Raw genomic sequence first — 10,095 nt, forward strand, 5'->3', positions numbered from 1 at the left:
TATATATTATATATATATATATATATATATATATATATATATAATATATATATATAATATATATATATATATATATATATATATATATAATATATTTTTTTTTTTATATATATATATAATATATATATATATATATGAGCTGTAGTACCCGGGATAGTAACTGTCTCTCTGTCTCTCTCCCAGTCTCTGTCTGTGTGACGCTGTCTGTCTATTTCCTTGTCTGTCTGTTTCTATCTCTCTGTCTGTATTTGCATCAGTCTATCTGTCTCAATCTCTGTATCTGTCTGTCTCTCTCTCTCTCTGTCTTTTTGCCTGGCTGTCTCTTTGTCCGGCTGTCTGTTTCTAGTTCTGTCTCTTTCCTGGTCTGTCTCTTTCCTGGTCTGTCTCTTTCCTGGTCTGTCTCTTTCCTGGTCTGTCTCTTTCCTGGTCTGTCTCTTTCCTAGGCTGTCTCTTTCCAGGGCTGTCTCTTTCCTGGTCTGTCTCTTTCCTGGTCTGTCTCTTTCCTGGTCTGTCTCTTTCCTGGTCTGTCTCTTTCCTGGTCTGTCTCTTTCCTAGGCTGTCTCTTTCCAGGGCTGTCTCTTTGCAGGGCTGTCTCTTTGCAGAGCTGTCTCTTTCCAGGTCTGTCTCTTTGCAGAGCTGTCTCTTTCCAGGTCTGTCTCTTTCCAGGTCTGTCTCTTTCCAAGTCTGTCTCTTTGGGCATTTGTGTCTTTGACGGATGTCTCTTTGCCCATCTGTCTCTTTGCCCATCTGTCTCTTTGCCCATCTGTCTCTTTGCCCATCTGTCTCTTTGCCCGGCTGGCTCTTTGCCCGCTCTGACTTTTTGCCAGTCTGTGTCTTTCCAGGGCAGTTGCTATTTATAGCCTGCATCTCCCAGCTCCAGTCAGTTTAATGGCTGCAGGATTTTTGTAGAGTAACTGGAAAGCACGGGGGTTAAATTTTCCCGCCCAAACACAGTCTATGATGTTCCCTGAGTCACATGGGGCGTCTGTGCAAAATTCCATGATTGTAAATGCGACGGTGCAAATTCCTCTAGCGGACATACATACATACATATATACATACATACTCTGAGGTTTATATTATATATATATATATATATATATATATATATATATATATATATATATATATATATACTGTATATATCGAAATATATTATGAAATATTATATTAATATTATAATAATATTATTACACTCAAAAGGTAAACAGTGGAATGCCGCTGTACCTGTCATTTTTCAATCACTGCACTTTTAACCCCAAAAATATTAATAAACAGTAATAAAAATTATATTTACTCAAAAATGTTATAAGTAAAAAAGATGTAAAATAATAAAAACGGTATTGTTCTTGGAAAATAGAATGGGAATATGAAAGCACAAAAACAAAATTTGGTAGCTGGAGGGAAATAATGGGTTAACTTCTAGTTCATTGTTTGTTGTGGGAAATTGAGGAACTGGTCGTGGCTTCTGCTTTGTAGTGATTGACTTTCTGTCTTATTTAGAAAGTAAAAATGTTATGGAATTATCAACAATGAAGACAAAAAATGTCTAAAAAGTTGCCTTTGCTAAATCTTCCCAGCTCTACAATGGGGGAATCTCAGGAAGTGGTTTCTCAAGAGGAACCGTAGAAGAAGAACGAGCCAAAGAGGAAGCAAACTGCTTGACCTCTTGTCCTCTTCTGGTAGATGGACTCCATTGGAAATATGCTTTTATTTCATTTATTACAGTGTAGAGGATTTTATTTATGTATTATGAATGTAAAAATATATACTGTAACACAGGCTGCAATGCCCATTACAGTCACCAGGGGGCCTCATACAGACACCTATACCATAAATAATTCCCCCATAAAATTCAAAATTCAGTTGCTTTTTTTTTTAATCAAAGCTGGGGGTAGCACGGTACTTATTTTAGGATATGTTAAGCCAAGAGGAAAGATAAGAAATAATGGATCTGTAATATTAAACAAGTCACGAACAACTATGCATAGTCATTGAGTAGATGATGTTAGCGGCAGTTCTAAAATTTTTAGTTAAGAAGTTTAGAATGACTCTTTTGGTAAACTGGAGAATTAAAGACAATCTGTCCAGCAGGTTTTTAATCTGAAGACAACATGCTGCTGAGGTTAAAACACAGATTCAACTATGCGTCTCTTATCAAGCCTTGTGCTGTTGTTTATTTGTAATGATTGTTTTCACTTGAGGAGCTTATCACCATGAGCTCCCAGTGATGAGTAGCTCACGGTCCATAGACAATGTACATAGAGAGTTTATTTGGGGTAGCTCTGTTGCATTGCTAAATCTCAAAACTTATTTTGTGTGAAAACCACTGCACCGCGTAAACTAAGTAATACATCCATGGATTCAGAGTCTCTCTGACTACTCTCAGATGAGATAGCAAAAACCTGGAGACAGATTCCCTCTCAAAATTCCCATATCATACATTTATCACTTTCTTATAAAAAATATTGACAATTATGTAATAATTAAAGCCCCCGCTATTCAAAAGAAAATAGTATTTTATGAGTCCAGCTAAAATAGGAATATCAGGAGGATTGTCAGGTTTTAGACATCTGTAAAATAATATGCTGCACACAGTGATTATTGTGAAATGTGGTGACCGATCTCAAGAGTGGTGACATGAGCGACAGGTGCAGGACCTGTAGGATCCTCCCCGATCCTGGGATTTGATGGGCTGTAGCACACTTTTAATATTACAGGCTTTTCCTTCAGTTTTGCTGCACAGCGACACCCCAACTACTGGCAATTTTTTGTTGGCTTTATGTGAAAGATTTCAAAAGATGTCCTCCCTCGATATCTAGATGTAGGAATATCCCAACAATGCAATACGTATATAAGACTTCTGATGGCTATTTTATACTTATCATATTTCTTTTAAACAGCACTATGGGCTGCGTTACGTCATAAAATGCTTTGAAATGTTACCAAAATTTAGCAACTTTTGGCATTTTCACTTTAGTTTAAAACAGCCCTGTCACATGTGTGCTGCCTGGGTAGAACCGGAGCGGGAGATCAATGAGTGGAACAGGAGGCCACGAGAGGTGGTGACCTCTCCCTCAATGGAAGTCTTCAGATAGACTGGACAAACATGTGTCTGGGATGGTTTAGTGATTCCTGCATTGAGCAAGGAGTTGGACACAATGATCCTGGAGGTCCTTTCGAACTCTAACATACTACATGGTTCTTTTTTTTTTTTTTTTTAAACCTTTGCAGCTAAAATAGTCATGTCTACCTAAAGCCTGCTTTACACGTTGCAATTTCGCATACGATTTCGTATGCGATTTGCAACGCCCCCATTGCATGTGTGGCATGTTCAATTTGTTGAATGTGCCACACAAACAATTAACCCCCGTCACACGTACTTACCCGTCCATATGACCTCGATGTGGGCGGCGAACGTCCACTTCCTGGAGTGGGAGGGACGTTCGGCGTCACATTGACGTCACGCGGCAGCCGGCCAATAGAAGCGGAGGGGCGGAGATGAGCGGGACGTAAACATCCCGCCCACCTCTTTCCTTCCGCATTGCTGGCCGGGAGCCGTGGGAGGCAGGTAAGATCTGTTCATCGTTCCCAGGGTGTCACACACTGCGATGTGTGCTACCCCGGGTACAATGAACAACCTGACGTGCAATTCGTCAGGATTCAACGACGTGTATGCGATGAATGTTTTAACGTTCAATCACAATCGCACGTAGCTGTCACACACTACAATGTACCTTACGATGCCGGATGTGCGACACTTACGACGTGACTCCGCCGACACATCGTAAGATATATTGTGGCGTTTAAAGCGGGCTTAAGTTAAAACTGCTATTGTAGATTGCATGCAGAATAGTAAAGGGTACTTTACACAGAACGAGATCGCTAACGATATATCGTCGGGGTCACGGTGTTCGTGACGCACAGCCGGCGTTGATCGTTGACACGTCGCTCCTTATCATAATATCGTTGGTGGGGCATGCCGCTGTTTGTTCGTCGTTCCTGCGGCACCACATATCGCTATGTGTGACACTGCAGGAACGACGAACATCTCCTTACCTGCGTCCACCGGCAATGAGGAAGCAAGGAGGTGGGTGGCATGTTCCGGCCACTCATGTCCACCCCTCCTCTGCTATTAGGCGGCCGCTTAGTGACGTCGCTGTGACACCGAACGAACCGCCCCCTTTAAAGGAGAGATTGTTCAATCTCTCCAGCGACGTCGCTAAGCAGGTATGTGCGTGTGACGCTACCGTAGCGATATTGTTTGATACGGCAGCAATCACCCTCATGATGAAACAGCAACGTGGGCGGGTGCTATTGCGCACGACATCGCTAGCTATCGCTAGCAATGTCGCAGCGTGTAAAGCCCCCTTAAGGGTCATCCTCAGGCTGGGCTGCATAGTTCATTTGCCTTACGATTTCTGCAAAGACCTCATCCACCATCGTTTTACTTTTCACTGACGTTTCCATGAAAGGACATCCCCAGTCTTCAGCCAAGGTATTATCCGCTTTTTTTCGATAATATCTCACTTCCTAGATCAGTTTTATTGCCCACCAAGATTACTGGCACCTTCTCATACCTTTTCACACGGATAATCTGGTCCCTCATGGGCTTGATGTCCTGGAAGCTCTGCTGGTTGTCCAGGCTGTAAACCAGGATGAAGCCCTGTCCATTCTTGATATATAGGTCCCGCATAGACGTGAACTGCTCGGTACCGGCCGTGTCCAGGATCTCCAGCACAGAGGGGGACGAGTCCACCTCGATCTCCTTACGATAGAAGTCCTCAATGGTCGGGTCGTACTTCTCAATGAATGTTCCGGTCACGAATTGCACAGTCAGAGCCGTCCTGCTGACCCCACCACTCCCCAGGACCCCACCTTATACTAACGCATCATCCCCCTCCACTCCCCAGCAGCATGCACCACTCCTCACACCTCGCCGCTTCTCCACCTCCCCTTCCGTCATCACCGTCGCCACTCTGCAGCGGCTTCCGGAGGCATGGAAAGAGGCCGGGCTGCTTGGCCCAGTACCCGGAGAGCTTCCCCACTGCCCTCTGCGCCCACTGAGCGGTGCTTATCCACTAGATGCCCCCGGCGTATCGCGCCGGCCTCAGCACCCTTCTCACTGGGCTCCTGAGCCTTCCCCCGGTGCGTCACCTCTCACCTCTACTATATGGTTCTATGGAGCGGGATGTGGTGTGGCAGGTGACCATCCATCAAATTCATCAAATGTTCTTTTGTTTTTTTTATGCAAGATATACTTCTCAAGTCTCTAACTGGAGTAATATTTCATACAAGACACAATGGAGGCTGCACTCGGGAGCTCAGGTGAGAGCTCTGGAGTTCAATGCAGGTAACCGCAGCCAGGACTGGTATTACTGGAGGTTTCTCCGGTAGCCAGTCCTACACTGGTTGAGGCCCAGATCATCAGCTATATCAGGCAGGAACAAATCACGCCAGACATGTCATTCGAAGCAGAGATTACCAAGGTATGACTTGCCTTCTTTGGACACATCATACAAAGAGAATAATCATTGAAGAAGGACATCATGATCGGAAGAATGAAAGGAACAAGCAGAAGAGCAAGACCAGCAACACGATGGCTTGGACCTATCAAAATAATGGCAGAGGCGACCTTGGTGGTGTTATCTAGGCTTCACAAGATCGATCTTCCTTCAAGTTGCCATGGCTCGAGATCGAGCTGAAGGCCATTAAAATAATAGAAAGCAGGCAGGTGCCGTAAACAGATAGCTGACTGCTATAAAATCTCACATCTCCGGGATTCGAAATGTCAAGAAAAGCCACAGCGAGGTGGGATAATCTGGACCACATTCATGTCTAATAACATGTCTATCAATAATTTGATATTTCAAATTTTTATTAACATTATTGGTATAGTGTCCCATTACGTTGTACCCACAAGCATTTTTTCTTCTTCTTTTTTTTTTAAGTATGAATAATTAATTCCGGAAGGGTTGTAGCCACCATTCTGTCCCGCCATATCGCTGTCTCCTGTCCGGTGACTTCCAGAAGGTCAATAATGTCTCCTTTATGAATTGCTCTGATAACCATATGGTAAAGTAACACAAAAAGCAGAATGCACATGGTCACATGGCCGATTCTGCAGATTGAAAAGTAACTTTATTTATCAATATATTTCAATACAAAGAACACTAAAACTATTTTAAGTTCTTATTAAAAAATACATTTTAATAGTATGTGACTCCACTTCATGTGAATTTGGGCTCTCTAACATTTGCGTATAAAATGTAAAAGAGTGTAATGCGAGAAAAAATTTTATTCAATGAGGCAGTGTGGGAAATCAATGGGAGGAAAGATCCGCAAAATGCTGAGAGTGGACGTGTAAAATGGCTGAAAACTCACAAATGAAAGTTTGAGTGCGAGAAAAATAAATGGACGGCACACGGACCATCCTAGTGAAATCTATTTTTTACAGATCCCTTACTATTCTGTAGCATAGGACACTATGGTCCTGTAAATAATTTTTGAAAAATAATTGCTAAGAAAAAAAAAATTCATGGCATACGGATGCTAGGGAAGGAAAAAAATTCCACAGTCGCTTAACACTCACATGACGTCCAGAATGACATACGCATGACACTCGTCAAGGTTTCTGCATGAACATCAGACCTATTATATATATGCAAGTGTGAGCGAACCCTAATAAAAATGATAGAAACACTCCCCAAACTCTAGACAGAGCGATCATGTCTCCACAAGGGCTGCTGATGGTTTCCATTAAAGGAACTTGTTATTTACATAAATCCATTTACCTCACATGGCGCTGTGTATATAGTCATATGCAATTAGCGACACGTTGCGCAGCCAGAATTAGGCTGTATTTATATGATGTGGTCACAATTTGCTTTTTTTATCATGATCATGACATTGCAGTGTGCAGGCCCATTGTGTGAGTGGAGCCTTACTTTATTAGTAGGGATAATCGAATATCACAAATATTCGGCAATATTCGGCTTCTCAAATATTCAACGAATAGGTTGCCGCTATGCGAATATTCAATGCGCAATGTAGGTCTATGGGAAGCCTGAATAGTTGCTATTCGGCAACTATTCGGGTTTCCCATAGACTAAAGGGGGCTTTAGACGCAACGACATCGCTAACGAGATACCGTTGAGGTCACGGAATTCGTGACGCACATCTGGCCTCGTTGCGTGTAACACACATGAGCGACCGCAAACGATGTAAAATACTCACCAAATCGTTGATTGTTGACACGTCGTCCATTTCCCAAATATCGTTCCTTGTTCTGGACTCAGGTTGTTTGTCGTTCCTGAGGCAGCACACATCGCTACGTGTGACATCCAAGGAACGATGAACAACACCTTACCTGCGTCCTCCGGCAACGAGGTGGGCATGACTTTCATTCGGCTGCTCTCCGCCCCTCCGCTTCTATTGGACACCTGCCGTGTGACGTCGCTGTGATGCCACACGAACCGCCCCCTTAGAAAAGAGGCAGTTCGCCGGCCACAGCGACGTCGATAGGCAGGTAAGTATGTGTGACGGGTACTAGCGATATTGTACGCGATTTGCCCGTGATGCACAAATGACGGGGGCGGGTGCGATCGCTTCATGTATAGCAGCCTTTACATTGTGCATCGAATATTCGCAAATAGTCGAATAGCAGCGACCTATTCGTCGAATATGGGAGTTGCTGAATATTTGAGGTATTTGATCATCCCTTTTTGTTAGTGATTGCTCTGCTGGACCCTTTTCTGAATTTCTTTATTTTAGACGTATATAGTCTGTGTAAATATGATGTATTAAAGGGAACCTTTCATCAGATTTGGTGACTAATAAGCTGCAGCCACCACCAGTGGGCTCTTATATACAGCATTCTAACATGCTGTGTAGAACGTAAAATTGACTTTATAATCTAATATATAAAGCTGAATGTGTGTGTGTGTGTGTGTGTGTGTGTGTGTGTGTGTGTGTGTGTGTGTCCGGGATTGGCATCTGCACCGTCGCAGCTACAGCCACAAAATTTTGCACACTCACATGTCTGGACCCCGAGAGCGTCATAGGCTATGTTGTGAGGCAAAATTTTAACCCCGTGCGTTCCAATTTCCCAATCAATTTTGCCCCTATCTACATAATGGGGAAAAAGTGAAACGGAATGTGTATCCGCACCGTCGCATTTACAATCACAAAATTTTGCACAGACACCTCATGTGACCCAGGGAACATCGTAGACTATGTTTTGACAGGAAAATTTAACCCCGTGCTTTACAGTTACTCTTCAAAAAACATGCCTTCATTAAAGTAAATGGAGCCTGGAACTACAGGTTATTAGTAGGAGCTGTGAGTGGTTGCTATAGGAACAAAAGACATTCATAGTATAAGAAGCTTATATGTGAAGTAATAAGATGTCGGTGGGGAGACGGATAGAGAGAGACAGACAGAGAGAGAGACAGACAGAGACTGACAGGGAAAGAGAGAGAGATAGAGAAAGACAGGGAAAGAGACAAACAGAGACAAACGGTGAAAGAGACAGACAGAGACAGATGGTGAAAGAGACAGACCTGGAAAGAGACAGATAGGGAAAGTGACAGACAGACATGCAGACAGGGACAGAGACAGGCAGACAGGGAAGGAGGACACAGCCAGACAGACAAAGATAGATGGGGAAAGACACAGACCTTGATAGAGACAGACGGGGAAAGAGACAGAGAAATAGAGACAGACAAAGACAGGCAGACAGGGAAAGAGACAGACAGGAAAAGACACAGACAGAGACGGGGAGACAGATGTGGGAAAGAGACAGACCTGGAAAGAGACAGATGGGGAAAGAAACAGAGAGACAGAGACAGACAAAGAAAGACAGACAGACAGGCGGACGGGGAAAGAGACAGACGGACGGGGAAAGAGACAGACGGACGGGGGAAAGAGACAGACGGACGGGGGAAAGAGACAGACGGATGGGGAAAATAGACAGATAGACGGGAAAAGAGACAGACGGACGGGGAAAGAGACAGACGGATGGGGAAAGAGACAGACGGATGGGGAAAGAGACAGACGGATGGGGAAAGAGACAGATGGATGGGGGAAAGAGACAGACTCATGGGGAAAGAGACAGACGGATGGGGAAAGAGACAGATGGATGGGGGAAAGAGACAGACGGATGGGGAAAGAGACAGACGGATGGGGAAAGAGACAGACGGATGGGGGAAAGAGACAGACAGACGGGGAAAGAGACATACGGATGGGGGAAAGGGAGAGACGGATGGGGAAAGAGACAGACGGACCAGGGAAAGAGACAGACGGGGAAAGAGATAGATGGAAAAAGAGACAGATCTGGAAAGAGACAGACAGAGCACATTACTTGGCCAATTTAGTTAAATCTTTGTGGAATATCTGTGGTGATAAAATATATGTTGTGAAATGCTTCTATTAGCTTAGTTTTTGCCTTTTAATAATTACATTTCTATCTATTTGTTTTGTGGTGTTTGTGTGCAGAATACATTTTTGTTAATACATTCTATTTTGTTAACAGCAGTTATTAACTCGGGCGAAGCCGGGTAGTACAGCTAGTACTCACCTAAATGGTCGGTGCGGTGCAGAATGTTCAGATGGGTGTCTCCGTTCTCCGGGTGCGGTGCCTCCGCTTTTGGCCAGCGAAGGACCTCAATGCCGGATAGTGTGCATGACGTAGGACAAGACACCCATCTGAACAGTCTGCACCACACTGACCATTTAGGTGAGTATAATAAAGTAATTTTTATGTTCTACAGAGCGGCTTGGGCTCTTATATACAGCATGTTGGAATGATGTATATAAGAGCCCACTGCTGGTGGCTGCAGCTTATAGGCTCCAAATCTGGTGACAGGTTCCCTTTAATAATGCATTCTTTGGCCCCTACCTTCCAAAAATGTGGTTAAAACATGACATTTTCAGAAAAATGTAGCAAAAAAAGGCATCATAGGAACACAAGCTTATGTTATAGGGAATCCCTCTGTTGGCTGCAATTTTGAGTTTCTTTTCGTAAACAACAATTATCGAGAATTAGGTTTTTGTCATTTTAGAAAGCGAAAATATCTCAAACTGCTTGGATTATAT

At 43.5% G+C, this 10,095-nt stretch overlaps 1 pseudogene; it reads right to left on the reverse strand.

Moving 5' to 3' along the window:
- Positions 1-4,371: 4,371 nt before the first annotated feature.
- On the reverse strand, positions 4,372-5,213 carry LOC142302808 (ras-related protein Rap-2a pseudogene; annotated as a pseudogene).
- Between the last annotated feature and the right edge of the window lie 4,882 nt (positions 5,214-10,095).

The sequence above is a fragment of the Anomaloglossus baeobatrachus genome, chromosome 4 (genome assembly GCF_048569485.1).
Source record: "Anomaloglossus baeobatrachus isolate aAnoBae1 chromosome 4, aAnoBae1.hap1, whole genome shotgun sequence".
Classification (NCBI taxonomy): domain Eukaryota; kingdom Metazoa; phylum Chordata; class Amphibia; order Anura; family Aromobatidae; genus Anomaloglossus; species Anomaloglossus baeobatrachus.